Source organism: Puma concolor, chromosome C1 (assembly GCF_028749965.1).
Source record: "Puma concolor isolate L17-30 chromosome C1, mPumCon1.1.hap2, whole genome shotgun sequence".
NCBI classification, from domain to species: domain Eukaryota; kingdom Metazoa; phylum Chordata; class Mammalia; order Carnivora; family Felidae; genus Puma; species Puma concolor.
Genome location: NC_141674.1, coordinates 192,446,124 through 192,467,812, shown reverse-complemented (window position 1 = coordinate 192,467,812; position 21,689 = coordinate 192,446,124). Strand labels below are relative to the sequence as shown.

At 39.4% G+C, this 21,689-nt stretch overlaps 1 protein-coding gene and 1 long non-coding RNA gene across 6 annotated transcripts in view; one reads left to right on the top strand and one right to left on the bottom strand.

The window, feature by feature from the left end:
• Positions 1–21,689, bottom strand: part of PARD3B (par-3 family cell polarity regulator beta) — a 1,009,985-nt gene that overhangs the window by 234,030 nt on the left and 754,266 nt on the right. The gene's annotated exons all lie outside the window — the stretch shown is intronic.
• Positions 6,897–9,149, top strand: LOC147578637 (uncharacterized). Its single transcript, XR_015255463.1, has 2 exons — positions 6,897–7,108; positions 8,543–9,149. It is a non-coding gene; the product is annotated as an uncharacterized LOC147578637 (long non-coding RNA).

The following is a 21,689-nucleotide window of genomic DNA, read 5'->3' as shown; positions in this document are numbered from 1 at the left end:
CCATTTCATCTATCCATCAACTACCTCCCCCCCGACAACTACCAATTTGTTCTCTGTATCTATGAGATTAGATTTGAACTTATTTTATATTACAACGTTTTAACCTGATAAGAGATGTTCATATATGCTACAGAAAATCTAAAAAGACTAAAAAAAATTTCAAGGGAAAATACAAAAGCTCTTGTTACTTTATCACCAAAATCCCACCAATACTGGTGCATTTTATTCCCAGATTTGTATTTCCTTGTATGAAGACATTTGGAATCATGCCATGGATATAATTTTGTGCAGTATTTTTTCCCATATAAAGCATTTCCCCAGGTAATGAAATGTTCTTGAAAGTTTAAAATTTTAATGGCTCCACTATGTTTCATCCTATGGATACCACAATTACTGTGGTAAACCTCCTCATTTTGGATATTTAAGTTACAATTTTGCTCTTATAAATAAACACAACAGTGGCCATACTTATTTATTTATAAATCATTTGATAAAACTGAAATAATTTCATTGTGAAAATTTCAGCAGTAAAACAATAAAAGGAATTAAAAAAGGGGGGGAAGGAACAGCTGATTTAGCTATATAAACTCAAACACTCTACACATAAGAATCACCCCATAAAAATAAATAGCAGAACAACAAACTGCTAGAAATGGCTGGATTTTCTTACACTTTTAGGCAGGTCTTAGTATAAGCCCATTGAAACTGGTAATTGTGATGTTGGTTATCTGCAGGGTCAAGATAGTTTTGCCATGCAATGTTTACTGATTGGCCATTTACTAATACTCTCAGTTATCCTTGTTTATCATAGGGCTAGAAAGAACCTTAAAAGATAATCTAATCCATTGAGAGGTTTTTAGGGCTGTCTGTTCCAAACTATCCCAGACAGATGGGAATCGATGTTGTTTTTAAGGTTCTCTAGATAAGAAGATTCCATAACCTTTCTTGATAACCCATGTCAGAGTTTAAGAACTGTATTGTCAGGAAATTCTTTCTTTTATCTAACTTAAATCCCCCATGCTTTAGTTTAAACCTATCCCCTTCCTCTGCCTTTCCCTCACCTAGAGGAGGATGGGGACCATCTGATCAGCACTCTTTACAGAGTAACTCATCACGTAAACACCACTGGTAGAGGATTATTATGTTTCTTCTTTATTTTCTCTTCCCTCGACTATATAAACTTGGTGCCTTCAAGTTTTAGGATTGTAGGTCCTAAGTGGTTAATTTACAAGCCCTTTAATCATATTCACAGCACTCTTTTTAAATGTCTCTAAATTTTCCGAGTTTTACATACCTCCGATCATTCATGAAGACAGATACAAGACACTGGATGTAGATATCAGTAAAGGTTGTAGAAACAGAGGTCATCTTTCTAGGAGCCACTGCTTTCAGCAAGAAGAAACTTTCTGGGACAGTTCACACTTGTTGGTAGACAAAGATATTGGGGGATATTCACAGTAGAGAAGAGGGTTGGTTACATGGAACTACAGATTTTGTTTTTATAGCCTCCCAGACCTAAGTAGGATGGTTCGTCTTCTGCACCCTTAGGGAATCCGTGGCAACTAAAAGCTAGACCCAGTTATGGCTGCTGACACCTTTGGTAATACAGCATCAAGCAGTTTTTAGTGGGAAAGCACATGGCCTTGGGGCCACCTCGGATGCTCCCAGGTGCAGAGACAAAATTTCAAAGGATGTAGAATCTACAAGGTTAGTGATGAAATGCCAGATACCTTGGTTGCCTCTGTCCACTGAGATTCAGTCACAGTTAAAAAAAAAATATCTGTGAATTTAGCATTGAGAGGAGACAGATTTAAGTGTCATCAGTATGCTGACAGGTAGCAAGATAAGATAAAGTAATAACCTGGAAGTTAAGAGAGCTGTGTTCTGGCATTAGCTATGTCCCTCAGTCATGATGTGACATTTCTATTCCTCTGGGTCCCCGCGCATAAAAGGTAGTGAATTACAGAATATTTTAAACTCTTCAGAAAAAGACTCTTCACAAATATAAGCTGCTACGGTTAAGTACTGATGGAACAAAACCTTAGCTTGCCATCATATGTAAGTAGGGAATTCTTCACCTGTGCCCATTTAAGCATTGCACAGCAAAATTAAGAGTTGAGTCTATACTTGATCATCAGTCTGTGGGGGATTATTCAGGAATAATTTAAAATTCTAACTCCTTCGACCAAAAACTTACGGGCTATCTTTCCTTTCCATCAGTGTATTAATGTTTATGGAATGTACAACTAATTTTAATGTTTCCTAAGTTGAATATAATGAGGTAAGCAAAAGAGCAGTTTAAAGGAATTCTATAGAGTTCCAGCCAAGTACAAGTGGATGGATGGATGGATGGATGGATGGGTAGATAAAGATTGATGGATAAATAATCTCTTGTTTTGCTTGCTTTGCTGATTTTGTCACTGACTTCCTTCCACTGAGTACAGTCCATAAGAGTTAACCACTTTGCTCATTTTCCTTCTACCCTTTCCCAAAGAGACTAGAAAAATCCTATTTCAAACACTACTGAATTTGCACCCTGTGATTCATATGTGTGGTAATATAGCCAAAGTCATTTTTCTTCAACAGAGCTTATTAATTTATTCATCCAAAGACTATCTCAACTGCATCAGTGTGAACAACAAAAGGAAAATAATAAATGACATGAGTAGCAATACACTGTGCTTGGAATGCCTATCCTTCTATAAAGATAAATGCTGGTTGTCTCTAAGATACTTGGGTGCAAAGATTAAGGTCCCTGAAGAAGGTACATTTAATAAAAGCAACCTATCATTAAGATAAGTTTTTTTTTCCCTAAAAGATATTAATTTTTTTCCTCTCCTGTAGATAAACAACAACAACAACAACAACAACAACAACAACAAAGTTCTTTGGGCAAATATGGCCCTGGTGTGATACTTGGAGGGCAGGGAGAAGGGAAGGCAAGTGGGGACTGAATCTGCAAACTGGTTTGATGCTATGTGGCAGCAAAGAATGTCACACCTGCTAGGCCATAGCCAACTTCCTAAGAGAAGTCTTGCGGTGCAGAAGACTTAAAAACTACCAGTAGAGTGAGCAACCGTCCATGCTTCTTGAGAAATGATTACATAGGAGTAGGTACTATAATTAAACTAATTGTATGCCTCCATCAGTGTAGCCACGGCCACTTGACATTCCTACCTAGCCAGCAAGTGTCCTCGTTACCAGAGCCCAGGTTAAGTGTTGAGGGAATTCGTGGCCCCTCTTGAGGCATCTGTATGCTTCATTTAAGCATACTCCAGTTGACAATAAAAATCACACTCTGCCTTGTAATACGATATTCAAGAGTTGCAAACAGAATGAGTCTTTGCAATTTTGAGAGGGTTAATGCCCTGCACTTCCTTCACACAAATAAAAGATGGAGAGGATTAAAGTCTGGGAGATTACCAGCCGTTCCGAGCTTGTTTGACAGGCTGGAACCTGAGAACCTGACTGCATCAAAATGTAAAACAAATGCTGTTTGTCACCTGTAACAAGGAGGACTCAGATGTAATTTCTAGGCTTGAATAATAGGGGACAGAGAAAACAGTACACTGGGGAATGCCAGGTCTCTCATTTACGTCATGACTAATAAAAAAGAGATATAAAAGGAGGGGGCCCTGAACATGAATGGTTCTCTAGGAAATTCATACAGGAAATCACCAACCTATGGGACTTTAAAATCTTGAAGGTTGGTCTGAAGTTTAGTTTATTTAGCCTTTAGCCTTTAGTTTATTTAGCCTTGACTTTCTTAACTCCTGAAATAAAGTCAATGGACAAATGGAAAACTTTCTCCCTTGTTCTGTTATCCTGGCATGGCTGATTTACTTGAAGATTTCTAAGAATTCCGTATTTCAGCTCCATATTAGAACTGACAGATGCATTCAACTTGCAGACAGGGAGGCTACATGATGTTCACGACATGGGCTGGGAGATGGGAGGAGAAGGGGCTCCAGAAAAGGGGTACATTTTGTTTCTTGCTCTTCCATGTGTGTTTTTTCCCAAGGCTGAATTCTCATTTCTGTGCCACTGTGCTTCTCTGCTTTCTTGCTTGCAAAGAGAAATTGAGGATTTACTGTGCTAGGTACTATACTAAATGCTTTATATGTTCTACCTCGTTTAACTTGATCCTTATCTTACTCTTTTTACTTTGGCAGATCCTGGTACAGAAAAGGACCAGTCTTGGAAAAGCCATGAAATTAGCTGGGCAGCACTCTCCTCTCCAATGCTCACCTGATACTGCCTGGGATTCCTGTCAAGGCATCCCACTGCGGTGGCCCTTCTGGAAACAGTTCTCTGTTCTGGAAGTTTTGTGATGCCCTGACATCTGTTAAATCTTTCTTAATTCCTAGTTCCTGAGGTCCCAGCTGAGCTTCAGGTAATCACAGGGCGTACAAAGGTATACTGTAAGCTGTTGCCAAAGGCTCCTTGTATTCACTTCAGCAGTGAACACAGCCCTTTAACAGCACCTTCAGTGTCCTGGGCTGCAAGGAGAGGGCCCCGTGGAAAACCCAAGTACCAGAACTCTGGCAAGGGTTAGAGAGACTCCTCGCCTCCCCAGTTTCAATCCTTGAAGGAAGCCTATTTCACCCATATGCATTTACAAGGAAGGTTCTAGACCTTTCTAATGTTGGCTTGAGCATGGCCCAGCAGCGCACAGGAATTGTGGCATTTTCTGAGAGAAGAGCGCCACCATCAGGAAGAGAGTGTAGAGGCACCGGGGAAGGGCAGAAATCAGAAAAGCTGGCTTCTAATTTCAACGCCGGAAAGTGCAGGCAGGCCACTTATTCCCTCTAACGTCTGGTTTCCCAATTTCAAAATACAATAATAATCCATTCTTGAATTTATGTCACATAAACTAGCTAGTGTGAGCTAATGAAGGCGACTACTTGGACAAGTTAAAAGTATATAAATGTAGGCTACTGATGTGACTAAAATTACAGACCCTGGTTATGTCTAATGGACTACCTACAAGATTATGAATGCCCAAATACAGATGGCATAGAAAAAAAAAATCACAAAAGGGACTGGGGTATTTTCCTTTATGACCTGAGCCTCTCAAGATGCTTTCTGAGGAATAGAATACACATTCTGGGCTGTGTCTACTTCATTATTGTCTGTTTACCTGAATTATGGCAGCATGACTGATTGAGACGAGACATAATGTTATTTAACTGTAAATTTGTTGCACAACCTATTGAACACGAAGTCAAAGTAAGTTATGATTGAACAATGGAAATAAATAGCTATAAATACAATGGCAATGTGAAAATCAAAATAGAGCAGGCTATTATTTTGTTCTGACATTAATTGTATAATAATACCTATATTTAAGGCTGTGACTCAATTTTGTGTGTCAAGTCAGAAAAACAATTGATATAAAATATCTGAATTAGTAGTGGCTGCTTTTCATTGTCACCAGCTTCTTCTGTCCAAGAATCTCTGTAAATAAATTTTGATGCGGCAAACATGCCCAAGGTCGTAGGTTAGATAATGGTTATCCATAGCAAATGGGTTTAAATGCATTCAGAAAAGGTCTAGCTGTTTGAACCTAAAATAACCTAGTACTCTAAAGATCACAATTCTTTGTCCCTCCAACGCTGAGATGCTAAAGTGCCACCAGCTTGGGTACTAATTTAAGACAGAGTAAGACTGGCTTGAGGTGTGGGGAGAGCTAGGAAGATGAGTAGGGTGGAGTCAACTAAAGGACAGTGGAGAGAATGTGTTTGGGGGCTTAGTGGGTAAGAGAGGACCTGAAAGGAGAGTGTGGAAAGCAGCCAGATAGAATGAACCTGATTCTACGTGGCCATGATGTGTGACACATAGGAGGCAAAATAGGGCAACGGGTAATCTCCTGCACTCGTTCTCCTAGTTAAACTAGTAAAATTTACTCCCATTAGATGAGATTAGTTATCTGGAGATGTTACCTTAAGGGGCAGGATGAAATCCAGGGTCTAGAAATCTAATCAAGGTGAGTGTGGCTGGAATGTGGGAAGATGGCTGAGGCTCAGTCAATGGTGTTGATAAACCCAAAGAGGGAAATAATGTGTTCTGCTGAAATCTATGCATGGGTGGGAGCAGAGGGCGGAATGGACAAAGAAGAATCTGTCCGTGTGTCCTCGACGCTGTCCAGAGGAAGAAGTGGTCAGGTTTTTTGCCTTACTTGGCAGGTAAGTATATCTCCACTCTGGGCACTATATTTTATAGCACGCGTATGTCTCTAACTATATGGTGTGATGACATTAGATCTTCCATCTACCACCTTCTCTGGTCCCATGAGCTCCTGACTCTAAAATGCTTTGCCAACCTACTCTCCTGCAGAGAAGAATGTGCAGGTAATCAAGAAAAGCAAGTACCCAGGTTGGCGTGGCAGTACTCTATCCCACTGTAAATTAATAAATTACATTGGCAATCTGTTTTATGCAGTAATTTCCTCCAAGATTTTTTTCATTCCCTAGAACAGGTGTCCAAGTTACATCCACCTAAGGAAACATGGACAAAATCAACTTTCTCAATCTGCAAAACTGAGGTGATCCTGGGTTAGGATTGCAAAAAGAAAATAAAAAAAGGAGGAGAAAGGAACGAGGAAGGTATATAAGACATATTAGAAAGACACAGTTATCCCATATACTGGCACAAGAAAAAAAAAAAGATACCAATGAAACTGAGTACAGAATAATAGAACTGTAATAGACTCATGTATGTAGAAGAATATATACAACAAAATTATATATTGATAAATAACAAGAACTAAGTACTTTCAGTATGCCTAGGAACATCTCATTTCTTCTTCATTGTGACTTGGAGTCCTATTAAGTAGTTGCCTATGTCACAAAGCCGGTGTGTGACAGAGCCAGGATTCAGACCGCTGCAGTCAGGCCCCAGAGCCCATGCCCTTGACCAGTGCGCTGCGTGTTGTCTCAGGGCATCACAATCCTCATGGACAGGAATAATGTTCTCTAGTGGCTGGTGCTGGGAAAACGTCTTTATTACGTTAAGAAAAAAAAAAAATCAAGTTGGATTACTACATCCCTAGATTATGCTATAAACCACAAAGTAGAATGTAAATAGATTAAGGACCTAAGTATGAAAGGTAAGCACATCAACCAAATAAAAGAAAATGTAGGGAAAATATCTTTGTGACCCAGGAGTGGAAAAAGATTTCTTAAGAGCCTAAAAGCCCAAACTGTAACCAGTTCCATTGAAAATGATAGGGTGGACTGGACCAGTTCAAAGTTAAGGATTTTTGCTTTATGAGGTATGTATACCAGTGGCAAATTCAAAAGACTGTGAATTAATAAGGATAAGGAGAACCCAAAAGAATAAAGAAGAAATCAAACCAAAAAGATGGTCAAAGGAGATAAATAAAATTATAGAATGACAAGCCTTAAGAATTAGTAAGCATATAAAAAGATGCCCAAACTCGCTTGCAATAAGAGAAATCCATACTAAACCATAATAAAATGCAACTTGATATGCATTAGAATGATAAAAATTAGAAAGGTGGATAATACCAAGTACAGGTGAAGACCTTAGGAGATGGAAACATATATCAACACCATGATTCTGGGGATGTTACCTGGCAGTAAAGACTTCATTCAATGGGTCATGATTCTGAGCCAGAGAAATTTCCTCAGGTGCAATAGGGGTTATGGAAGAGGATGTTTTTTTTTTACTACCTTTGGGTAGGAAAGGGGGCTACCTAGACGTCCATCGTTAGGGGATACAGAAGTAAAAGACAGAATATACATACCATAAAATATCATTAAAGGAATAAGTTAGATTCATATAAAATTATTTAGAACAGACATTAAAAACTGCTGTGTGGAAAAAATCAAACAATGATCTTTAGAGCAAAATATCATTTCTGTAAATTAAAAATAGCTAGGTAAAACCACTTTAATTGTTTACGGATATAGACTAAGCACTTTACAGTAAGTATATGTAGAGGAGATGAGAACAGAGGTATGGATTGGAGACAAAAGGAGGGGAGAGAAACTCACACAAGGATGGGTGGATAAATGAGAGAGCTGTGAACTGAGGATTATTGTTCAGTCAACTCTTTGCACTCAGTCCAAAAAGAAGAAACAAAACTGAACTCTTATGGTAGGATTCTAATGGAAATACATTATGGACAACCTCACCAGACTGGGGACATACATAATATTTAAAAAAATTTTTTTTTAAACATTTATTTATTTTTGAGAGACAGAGCGAGACAGGGCACAAGTGGGGGAGGGGCAGAGAGAGAGGGAGACACAGAATCTGAAGCAGGTTCCAGGCTCTGAGCTGTCAGCACAGAGCCTGATGCGGGGCTTGAACTCACAAACCATGAGATCATAACCCAAGCCAAAGTCGGTCGCCGACCCACTGAGCCACCCAGGCGCCCCCATAATATTTCATGTCATTACCATGGAGGCAAGATATAGTAGTGTTCAGAAAAATTCAAGTTATTTTCAAAAGTTGTATTCTCTTAAAAGCAGAGCAACAGATGAAATATTAATTTGCTGACAATTTTGTCTTTCAGAAATTGGAGGGGTTAATGAGAGGAATTACCAACAAAGCAAAGTTGAAGTGATGGGAAACTTCAAAGAAAGTGCTACTTGGTGTTCATAAGAGTCAGACAAAGAACGGCTGGGTAGAGTCATTTCTAATCATTCAAGCTTACTAATTTCCAGATTCCCAGAGCCACCCCGGGGGGCTTCAGATTCCACAGGCCTCGGGATGACCCAGACATTTTTCCAATTTTAAAGCAAGCTGTGCCACAGACTATACTTCTCAAGATTTGGGGACGCAAAGTTCTGAAAGTTCAGAGGAAAAAATGATACGGTCCCATGACCAGAGTCTAAGACAAAAAGATGGCTTAAGGGAGAAGTGAGGTACCCAACAATGAAACGTTGACGATAAAACTGTAAAGTTAATATGGGTGAGTTAAAATGCAGTGGAGGATGTGGGGATGTAAATAATGGCATGTGGCTGATGACACAGGAATGATACAACAGAGGAGAAAAGCACACAATCAGAAACCAATACAAAGAGGATTGGCTTAAGAACAGTGTCAGGAGGGGTTAAATCTGAGAATGAGCTCAAGCTTGAGAAAAATGCAGAGGACAATAAAAGGAATTGTTAACGTATGTTTAGAGTGAGTGCAAGGAATGATTCACATCCCCCTGGGGGCAGATATTATAGTATTAGCAGATGATAGTAAAAGAGAACAGAAACTGTTAGCATTCTGTTCGCTCCCACCTTCCCTATCAGAGGGAATGATCTTCAAACCAGGCCACAAAACAACAGATTAAGAAGGAACTGAAGCCTGAGAGAGGTGATAAGACTAAAAGGGAGCAGCATCTAGCTGCTTTCTTTAGGTTCCTATCTCCAGGCCCAAATGAACCTTATCCAAGTTCACTGAAGGAACTGGAAGATATGACCATAGAACTTTTGTGGTGCTCTCGGAGCAAGCCTGGAAGACACGGGGGAGGGCAGAAGAGTAAGCCTAGACAAACGGCGTGAGTTTTAAGGCGGGGCGAGTAATCGGGGAGGGGAGGAGATACATTTTAAAAAATAGTGGAAGAGTGAATTTCAAGTTCCTGGATAAATCATTAAATAGACGGCTTATAGAAACTCGAGAGAAAAAGAATGAGAACGGGGTAATTACTAGGGACTAAAAAGGACTCACTAATAACAGCTTGTGCCAAACTCACCTCCTTTCTATTTCTAAAAGATTCACTGTAGGAGGTGAGGGATGTTGGAATTACTTTCAAAAGTTCATCAGGTGATTCCGCCATTCAGCCAGGTATAGGGACATTGCTAAATAGGCAGGAAGACCCCTCCAAAGCCAACGATCCAGTTACAGTATGCTTTTTTTTTTTTTATCAATGACATCACTGCATCTATGGCCTCTTGTTTTATTTCTATTTCTTCTACTTTAACCTTCTTAAAACTTCCTAACATTTCAACAAAAGAGGAACATTACACCATGGATTCTTTTCCTTAATCTTTATTCTAACAACTACTAGAAAATGCCATCTCCCTTCTCTATTTGACTTTAGAGCACTCTGCATAATTACAACCTATAATTTATTTTTTCAGAAAACTCTGAAATGTTCTTTTCATTTCCACAGCTAAAGCTTTTCTTCAGAACTCCAGATTCTTTCACTTCACATACTTAACATTTTCTACCCTCTACTGGTATTTTTCTTTCTTTTTCTCTGTCATTATGGGCTCAGCTAAAATAACCCTCTGGTTTCACTCGGGCAAGTTCTTCTTGTTTTATGAAACACGCATCTGTGCCCGTCTCAGCCCTTTTCCTTCTCTGACTCCTATCCTTTGAGTTCTTTTAATTTTTTTTTTATGTTTATTCATTTTTGAGAGAGACAGACAGACTGACAGAGAGAGAGAGAGGGAGGCATGGAATCTGAAGCAGACTCCAGGCTCTGAGCTGTCAGCACAGAACCCGACACGAGGCTCGAACTCATGAGTCGTGAGATCATGATCTGAGCCGAAGTCAGGATGCTTAACTGACTGAGCCACGCAGGCGTCCCTGAGTTCTTAATGTGTGGAAGTCCGAAAGTAATTCTACTTTTGTTCCAAACTGAATTCCACCCAGGAACTTTTTATGGAGCGTATTCTGTTCTCAATACCCAGTCCAAAGTGTGTAAGACACATTTTGTCTTCAAATGCTTCACTATCACTGAAGAAGTCCAAACACATACATCTGAAACTCAGGACTAATTATGACTGAGTAGTAAAATACGCGCTTCCTTCCTCCTCCCCACCACACCATGACCAACGTTTAGCAGGTACTTGATACTTTTGTTTTATCAATGAGTAAGTAAATAGGTGAACATGTGTTTGTCCAAATTCAGTGTAACACGAGGCCAGAAAAGAAAAGATCACAGTGGAGCAGAGTTGCAAAGCAGCCATACGATTATTACTCAAATAAATGTTAATACTTACACTTTGAGTCTAGGGGAAGAGAAACTTTTCCCCCAGAAATTTCTTGTGTTTACTGTTAATGGAGTGATATTCTTTTATGTGTACACTAAGCAGAGCTTCCCAATAAAGGATAATATCCACATCAATTTCAGAAATAATCCCAACAAACACTTTCTCTATCACCGTCCTAATAGATACTGTAAGATGGATAAAATACGAAGATAAACAGTTTTTCAATTTTCTTCGTCGCATTCTTTGCCAAACCATCCCAAGAGAGAACTGAGCAGTAATATAAAGTTGTTTTTATTTTTATGATTATTATTCAGTAATATAAAGTTTGATAAGATTCCACTACCGAGGGACAGCAGGAGAAAGGGGAAGAGAAAGAACTTCCAGGCATCAGGCAAGAAGGGGCAGCTGTGTAAGCTCAAGAGCTCTTGATGATTTCATACTGGCTCTTTGAAATTTCTGGGTAAGGATGTAAGTTATTCAGAAGAGACCGGGCATCTTCACCCACATCAAGTTCTCAGGATTGTTCAGCCACAACCCTTTTCTCAATATGAAAAGAGCAATCACTTCCTCTACATGGTTGAAGCAATGTGTGAAGATTCAGGATAAAGGACTTAATTGATCATTTCAAAAATCCTAATTCTTGACACATGATCATTTGCTGATCATTATCAAATTCGTAAAGGTTTAACAGAATCACTTCAGGCTTACCATTTTTGCTTAGTTTTCATTTCTGCTGGTCTCTTTGCAATCTAATTTTTGTTTTATAGAAAGTATGCATCATGGCTTAAAGATTCTTCTATCCTAAAGAATTAGTCACCTACAAAAGATGGAAAAAATCCTACCTAATTGGGAAAAATTGGCAAAGCCCTAGTTTCTTAACTAGAACTAGCTACCTCTTTGGGGGGCCTCATGTAAAATGAAAATGTGCAGTCTGGTGTTCAACGGTTGTGAAGATTTTCAAGAGATCAACGGCAGAGCATTAAATGCAGTGCCTTGCATGACCACAAAGCAGGCCTGCTCTGATGGCCTAATGGAAGGGCAGCTCTTGGCCCATGGGAAGGACGAGACATACTACGCTGCGAAATATTTTCCCAAGAATCCAAGAAGGTTAAACAAGGACCTATTCTATTTTATATCAAAGATATCTCCTTTTCTTTGGACCCTGAGCACACACATCTATCATTTTCTTAGTCCTGTGCTGATTCTCTGCATTTTTTCCCATTTAAAAGTTCTCACCTCACTTACCTCCACTGTATCCCAGGAGATTATCCTCCTCTATCACTCTGGCCCACCTTCCTTCCCATTCCAAATCCACAGCCAATCCAATCCTACATAAGCTTCATTTCTAGAGTGTTCTACAAAGGGCCCTGCACAGTTCTAATATTTTTTCGGGGGAAAGGAGGGAGAATGGTAAATCTTTGTAATCTCTGTAATAAACCCCTCATTGGAAATATCAGTTAATTCTCATAGCACCAGAAGATAACTGCCCAAAAGAAAGAGGCCTCATCAGGAAATAAGGATTTGAGTCCTACCCTTTGAGCAAGTCACTAGGATTTCTGAACCCCAGCTTCCTTATCTGTTAGACAGGAATACTATATTCTTTACTGATCTCATCGAGGTAACACAAGAGGCAAGTGAGAGAGTGTTTATTAAAATGCTTTGTAACCTCTGGAGCACCTGGGTGGCTCAGTCGGTTAAGCATCTGATTCTTTTTGTTGGCTCAGGTCATGATCTCATGGTTTCCTGCATGAAAGGCCCTGCAAAGGGCTTTGCATTGACAGTGCAGAGGCTGCTTGGGATTCTCTCTTACCCCCTCTCTCTCTGCCCCTCCTCCTCCCACGCTCTCTCTCAAAATGAATAAACTTAAAAGATGCTTTGTAACCTCTAAAGAGCTTTAGATACATAGGATATTATTTTGGTGAGTTTCTTTTTCTTTTCCTTCAAAAAAAGCTTTTTAAAAATTTATCTATTTTTGAGAGAGAGACAGAGTGCGAGTGGGGGAAGGGCAGAGAGAGAGGGAGACAGAATTCGAAACAGGTTCCAGGCTGTTAGCACAGAGCCTGATGTGGGGGCTGAAACTCACGAACTGCGAGATCATGACCTGAGCCAAAGTTGGACGCTCAACCAACTGAGCCACCCAGGCGCCCCAGTTTGGTGATTTTCATTGAGTTTGTTTCTGTAATGCCAGCAAACCGTAGGCAGCTACCAATTTAGATTGAAAGGAACATTGATTTATAAATCAGTGCATCTAGCTTTAATTCCAGTTGTTAATAATGTGCTGAGGGATGATGGGCAGATGAATCCACCTCTCCAGGCCCGAGTCTTCTCATTTGTGAAGCGAGGTTTCAGTTGTATCACCCAGAGTCTTAACAATTCTAAAATAATTGTATTTTATTCAATTCATTTCTTTGGCAAAATGTTTACTGGGTTCCTTCTATGTACCAAGTAATAACCTAGAGTCCTTGGGATACAAAGACAGGCCATTTCTTTAAGGAGTTTACTAGCTACCCAGAACATTCCAGAAGAGTATGCTTCACCTGAGTGGAACAAAGATGAGTAAGGTCTGGTCTGTATGCTCAAGGAGCTCAACAGGGAGATAGCCAAGTAGATAGAAAATTACTATATACGTGACAAATTTGTTCAATAGGGGCTTACTCATAGGCCACAAGGGCAGCAAAGAAGTGGACCTTGCCTAGTGCAAGGCTGGCACTGGGGATGTGTTCAAAAAAGCTTTCTGGATAAATTATGACAAATGTCGCTCTTGTCTAGGAGCACACGTGTACTTCTATTGCATATGTTCCTTGTGGTACCCTTAATGTCTTTCACTTACCGTTTGTGGACACATTATTCCCAAGTGGTGGCAAATTACTCCCAAGTGGTGGCACAGGCTGGGCATACTAATGGTTTAAAGGAATTAATTAATGGTTTAAAGGATCTGAAGATACTGGTCTAGACAAATCCTTCTTAGACCGCCTAATGGAAAACCTACTGCTTTGAAGGTAAGGAGATTCTGTTGCTTCTTACCTCAATACATTTTTGGGAGACTTTTAAAAAACAGAAAGATGAAAAACTGATTTTTTTTCTCTGTATGACGTAGCCACTGTGGGGGTACTGTTTCCACTGTAATAGGGTACTTCTGAATTACATGATAAAACGCAGACTGGTTTTCACAAGAGCAATGAAACTAGATGAGTCAGCAGTCACAAGTAATGAGTCAGGGGCACAGCAAATGGACGGCTCGTGGCTGCAAAGTCTTGGGCACCCTTTAGGTGATGCAGACTCAGGAGCTGAGTGAAACCCGAGGTTCTGGAAGTCTGGTACTGTCTGTACATCTCTCACATCTCAAAGAACTTGAAGTGTCATTCGGTGGCAAGACAGAGACTAAACGCTGCCTGTGTATATGACCCAAAATGTATCCTTTTCTTTTTGTGTGAAATATTGAAGTGAAGGTGATAGAGAGGTAAATCAAAGCAAATATTCTATTTTCCTATAGGTATTAACCAACCTGATAAAATCCTACATAACTAAATAAAAATTACTTCATTCTCTGAGTGACACGGATCTGACTTAAAATTGTGAAGTTCATTATCTTAAAAATAGAGTCCTTCAGGGTCACCAACTACCATATGAAACCCATTTACAAGACTCCCTATAATCCAGGACATGAGAAACCACAAAACTCTGAAATAAATATCCAACCAGCAAAGATAATCCACGGCTGTACAGTGCAAATAAAAGCTCCACTATGTTTCTTTTTCCCTCCTTCACACATGGTTCAAATATTCACTCCTCCATGTTCACTTGATGTAAGATTCTGTTATCATTATGAGGGAAACCTATAATATGCCGACCCTACAAAGAGTACTAAGCTCAATTACAAATACCATCTTTATATAGACACAAAATCCAAGGCTTTTATGGATATCTGTGTAACGAGAACAAGCAAACGGGGTAGAACGAAGCAGCTATAAGACTATTCATCTACAAATTTCCCACATCTATTTTAGTCTTCTAAAAGAGCTTACTACTCCATAAAGAATCATTTTCTTTTAAACAGTTGGCTTTGGATGTGTTTCCTCAGCAATATGCATACACCTGGGAGGCAGGAAGTTTGACGGAAAGACACTGGGATGCTATGTGTACAAACATTCAACAGATGACATCATGTACCTCTTTAAAGGAAGTCTCTGATCTCTGGAAATCAATGTTTTCTCTTACTTGCCCTACATTTCACTTCTTTTAATATTCTTGAGACGGAATGGCAGCCAAACTTACTCACAGAGCTACATTTAGCAATTTTAGAATTAAAACCATATAAAAAAATCACTGGGAACAGGAATAATTGCTTCCAATTTCCAAGGCAATTGCTCCTATCTTAAGGCTCCTGGTGGGCAGCAGAACTGCAGACATTTCTGCCCATGGAACCTTTCTACTTAGCAAGATCTTCATTTCTTAAAACCTAAGTTTCTGCAGTAGCTTCTTCCTCCCTCCTCTCTCAATCACAGCCAAATTGTATACTCTCTCTTTCAACTCAGTTCTAGGCACAGTTGATAAATACTCTCCCCACCTCTACCTAGCCTAAGGGTGCCCTTTCACAGTGTTCTGAAAACCCACCACTCCTTGCCCAAAGGAAACGATCTCCACTAAACTATGGAGATTAATAGGCAAGGTATGGGGCACCTGGGTGGCTCAGTTGGTTAGGCGTCTGATTGATTTCAGCTCAGGTCATGATCTTCTGGTTCACGAGTTCGAGCCCTTGCACTGGGCTCTGTGCTGACAGTGCGAGCCTGCTTGGGATTCTCTCTCTCCCTCTTGCTGCACTTCCCTCTCTCTCAAAACAAACAAATATATAAACAAACAAACAAAAAAGATTCATAGGCAAGGTAAAAAAGAGATTATGGCCAACTAGGATTAAGACATTAATCACTGATACAATTCCCCCAAAATCATTGATACAAATCCTCATCAAGAACAGTGATTTCAAAATATATTTCATTTCACATCATAAATGGGGGGCAGGGGAAAGGAACAAAGTGAGAAAACAGAGAATAATGGCTTAATAACCACTATCCAAACACCAATAGCCCTGCTTCCATGTTCAACTCTATATTTTATTCCAAAAAATAATATTCATCTTTGAAAAATAACAAATAAAAGAATTTCACTTATTTTGAAGAGAAAACCAGGAAGATAAACCAAGAAGGTAGATAAAAAGCTGCTCTTAGCATTGACTTGAGTACAAATAGTAAAATTTAACAAGAGTACTAATTGCCAACAAGGTATAAAATAAATAGTTTTTAACAAAATATGACAGTCATGAACTGTATAATAAAAAAGAAGAGAAAGGCCAAAAATATACTTTTGTAATTGCTAGAGACAAATCATTACAGAAATTAAGCAAAAATGGATAGTGCACAGGCTTTACTGTAAGAGTAGAGATTTTGATTCTTAGAAATATTAAAAATATTGTGGGAAAAGATAAAGGAGTATTTGGGGGGACACTCCAGAGACACCTTTTTTCTTTCAATGCATTAGGCTTACAGAAAGAACAGTAAAGTAAAAAATGATTTAGAGAAGAGAAAAGGCCACTTGTGACTTTGCCTCAGGCTATTAAGTACCATAAAAACCATGATTAAAAGTTATAAAAATACAATAAAAAAAGAAACAAAAAGAAAATAGTATTTTGGGAAGCGCTCATAAAAGTGATGGTGGAGAGGAACCTGATACAAAAATAGCAGCACTTTGTAGGGAGGGGAGCGTCATATTTTGAACGAGATTATGCTCTCTCATAAAGCCAATATTATTTCAGTGCAATCAAGTGCATCACTAATGTGCAAAATCTAACTTTATGAGATGCAGCAAAGCAGAGGAGAAAGTTGCCTTTGAATGATTACTCCGAAAGTCTAATCAAAGACATTCTCTCATGTTATCAAACACAGATGTGCAAACCAAGAGGCTAGAGATGGTTTCTTATTGAAAAAGATTGGCAATAAGATTGAGTACCTCGAATTGAATTCATCTCCTCATCATACAAAATCCTACATATACCTGGGAGGCTCTTCAAAGTCTACACGCACAGAATAATGCTCAACACATGTTTGCCTGTGATGTGCTTTTAACCTAAACCCAAATCTTCATAAGCCAAGCCAGAAACTCAGGGCTTTCTGCTAACCAGCGGCATACAGACTACTGACCTAACTCAAGAAACATTCAGATTTTGGGACAGAGCTGAAGGGGAGCCAGCTGAACCACCACAAATCACGGCTGCTTGGTGTTTGCTTGGGTACATTCTGGTGATTTTTATTGTGTGTTTACACTCTCTGGATTAAAAAACTCTAACAAGTCTGTACTCCATCGAATGACATAATCAAATACGATACTATGGAGCATAATATCACATTTCTCCTTTTTCTAAAAATAAAAAAAAAATTCCTTTTTAGCTAAAGTATTTCTTTCATAGCATTTTATTTTATGATTGGGAAAATGTCAGGTAACTGAGTGCTACCTACTCACTAATTAAAACTCATTTCATTTTGAACTTTAATTATATCTTCAATTCTTATTGCTGTAAAATGCTAATGGATGAAAATCTTAAATACAAATGAATAATTAATGCAGGCATATTTCTTTTTAAAAATTGTTTAATTTAGTTAAAAAATACCCTGTGTTGTAGTGATGGTTGGGTCATGCAGGGAAAGTAGGTTTGTCTTCACTATCTGCTTTGAAAAAGAAATGCAACAAGAAACATGAACTTAGCTCCTCCTAACTATCTGACTATGGGAGACCTCTCACAAGCCAGCAGAATTTTGACAGGCAGTCTGGGTAAGATCCAAGGGAGAGTACATATGAAGGGACTGTTTTTGGTATTTCCTTCTCACCTTTCCTGGCTTCTCCCTTGAAGATTTAGTTGTAGCATCTATGATACATTTCAGATTCCCCAGTCCAACCAACAGCCAATGTAATAGTGTAAAAAAGCAAAGCTGAAGAGGTTATCACTTTTCTCATTTCTTGCAGCTTCTTTCCAGATACCTTTTTCTCTCTTCCTGCCCTGAAGTGAGGACATCATTATTAGCAAAGGACAGAATATAGGGAGGTGCAGGAGAGGCCAGTTGTTCAGGAAATAGCTATCATCTGGCAAATGGCATAATAAACACATTATGATCTTTGATGTAGTGGGTAATGAGCCAGTATATACACAATATCAAAGCTAAGATTATTCTCTACCTCTGTATGTATTTTTTATTTCATCTGTACTTCCCTTTTCAATTTATTTATATTTTCCAGAATTCAACAAGTCACTTTCTAACAGCACCTAAGAATTATTATTATTATTATCCTTTGCTGTTCATTATTTTGTATCTATCCTACCCTGAAATAAAAATCTTCCTTATTGGTTAAATGACAATAGTCAAAGGCAAGATTCAATGTTATGAGAACCAATGGACATGCACAGCTCTCAAAACTAGGGTTGATTCTGAAAGATTAAAATCCCCAATCTACTCTCTCTGTGACTTTCAAAGTGTTGGGAATGAACCGTTTTCAAAAAGTAAATGTCACCATTTTGTGTAATGAGAGGAAAAACCAATATATGAGACAACCATGGTCCATGTCTCATTCCTTGGTCATCTACCTGTCGTGTCGTTTTCATCTCCAGGTAGGGTCACCGCTCGGGAAGTCTGTCTCCTATCCAGCTTTGTGCTGCAACTTGCCTGTCCAGTCTTGCACATTGTAGTCTTACTCCTTCACCCAACACCTTGGAGCCACTGCACGTCTTGGTAACTTCATGTCTCTCGTGACTATATTACTTTGCTGCATAAAAGTGGAATTTTTGTGGGTTGGTGACCCATTAAAAATAAGAGGACAAGAATGGCAAAACCATCTCTAATTAGTTGTTCCACAATAAAGGGGATGTTCTATGCACAGCAATGGAGAGGCACTGTTTGTGTCCCTCGTCAAGACATATCCTGTCATTCAGTTGCATGGAGCATGGATGTAGCTGACACCCTCTAGGGATTTATGCTTTTAGGATCCTTCTCAAGTTTTTGACTTGAGGACACACTCTTCTGAGGTAGCCACAAGTCAGTGAGTGACTGAATACAGTAGGGTTCCAGAACCTGTTTCTGCCCAGTGTAAAACTCCTCTAATGAACGATTTGCTCTGGAGCTCATGTTGGGTTGGCCAAGGCTTTATCAGACTTGTGCTGTGGTAGAGGCTGTCCTTGCCCAATCCTGTCTCCTCCCATTTTTATCTTTCGCAGGTATTACCCCCTTAATTAACCTTTTGCACTCCCACTTTGTCTTAGCTACTGTTTCTGGGGGACCCAACTAGTAACCTCTGATTATCATTACCTACCTCTGGAAAGAGATAGCTTAGCTTAGACTAGGTTCCCAAATTCCCCCTAAATCACCAGGCAACAGGCTTAGTAACAAATATTATTTTATATAAGGAACCAGAGACAAATATCTCAAATGTTGGTAATGTTTGCTAGGGCATCAAATGCAATGGAAAACTTGCAGGTTGTTTCACAGATGATTCCAAGTTTGACAAGACTATCTGTCATTAATCCCACTACTTTCATGCTGTTTGTATAAAGGACTGCATGTTAAAATAACCTTAGGACGCTTCCTAACCCGTTTGCCCTCTTCCATTATGGCTTTTTACTTCAGATTATTTGGATTCTGTTTATCCAGGAGTAGGAAATTCCATAAATTTTTACATCTCAGGTGTTCTTATATACGTTGGCTTAACCATGTTTACTTAAGAATAAATTACAGATTATAATTAATTCAGGCTACTTAACCACTCTAAGTAATTGTAATTCACTCACAGATTTTTTATTATGTTTTATTTTTTTAATGTTTATTTTTGAGAGAGAGAGAGAGAGCAAACAAGGGAGGGGCAGAGAGAGAGGGAGACAGAGAATCTGATGTGGGCTCCGTGCTGACAGCAGAGTCCAATGAGGGGCTCGAACTCACAAACTGCGAGATCACGTCCTGAGCCTAAACCAAGAGTTGGTCACTTAACTGACTGAGCTACCAAGGCGCTTCAGTTTTTTATTTTTTTTAACCATAATTTTCAATGGTTCACTGATAATCTTGACCTAGACACTTTATAATATTCTACAGAGATTAGCCATAGAATCTATATATAATTTCATGTTTGGGTCTATATCATTTCATAAATTTATATTTATAATTTCATATTTCATAGTGCATGTCATTTCAGATCTGAGTGACAAAGTAGCATCATTACAAAGTGTGATGATTACAACAATTCAAAGAGAGGTAACCAATACCTTTGACAGCAATCAGAAAAATCAAAACCTATCTTGACTAATTTGGAAAAGTGTTTTTGAATAAGGAATATGAAATTTAATGGAAATGATGGAGGGAAAGGCACTTAAGGAGGAAAACCCAAGTGCATAAATACAAGATGGAAATGTATTCCTGGTGTTCGACCACAGCATAAAAATACACCGGAGTCACAGAAGGCCACTCACAGGGAATTAGCCAGGATACTGGTTCTATTCAAAAAGGAAGCAGGACACCAGCATGCCTGAACCGAAGTAACATGGGTGAGAGCTGTGAACTCATCAACAGACGGTCATTCCTCATCAATCAGGTCCTCACTCTGTGGGGAGAGGAAATGTGGAGATCGAGAATGGGTGGATATGATCAAGGAAATGAAGAGTAGGATCTTCGGAGACAGGAACCTGGAGAAGGACCACCTGCAGTTTGCAGCTTCTTATAAAGAGGTGACCACATGAAGGATGGTGTCTGTACATATAAGGAAGCTAACAAAACCTTGCACGGTATCACCGGGAATTTTAGGCAGTAAACTTCAATGCCTCGAAAGCCAGGCAGATAACCTAGTAGAGTAAGCCAGGGGAAACCTAAAGTCCTCTTGGAATCTCTCTCTCTGTCCTACTTTTTTTTTTTTTATTTTTTTTTTCAACGTTTATTTATTTTTGGGACAGAGAGAGACAGAGCATGAACGGGGGAGGGGCAGAGAGAGAGGGAGACACAGAATCGGAAACAGGCTCCAGGCTCTGAGCCATCAGCCCAGAGCCTGACGCGGGGCTCGAACTCATGGACCGCGAGATCGCGACCTGGCTGAAGTCGGACGCTTAACCGACTGTGCCACCCAGGCGCCCCTCTGTCCTACTTTTAATGGAGGTATGGGCACAAAATCATTTCCCTTTCTTCTTAAGGCTCCACAACAAGTAAAATGACTGCAAAACTACAGTGCAAAATATCACTTGACAGAGCCTCAGCTGCAGGGAGACAATGGGGCAAAGTAGAGACTGTAACAAGCTGGCCAGTATGTGCTTCCTGCTAAATGGGGCCAGCCATATTGTCAGATGGAACATGGCCCTAGGGGGCCAGATGGTTTAATTTTTTTGGAGAAGCCAGGCATCTGCACTTATGTTCAGTTTTTAATATAAGAAATCTACTTTTTAAATTTTGAAAGAGATTTCCTCAAAATAATACATGCAAATAATTCATAATTTAAAAATTTATAACGTACTAAAAGTGGTATTTCCCCGGCTCGCTCCTGAGGTTGCTCCTGAGGCAACCATGCTGAAATCTTTAAAAAATTTTTTGTTTCTAATGTTTATTTATTTTTGAGAGACAGAGTGGGGGGGGCAGAGAGAGAAGGAGACACAGAATTTGAAGCAGGCTCCAGGTTCTGGGCTGTCAGCACAGAGCCTGACATGGGGCTCGAAC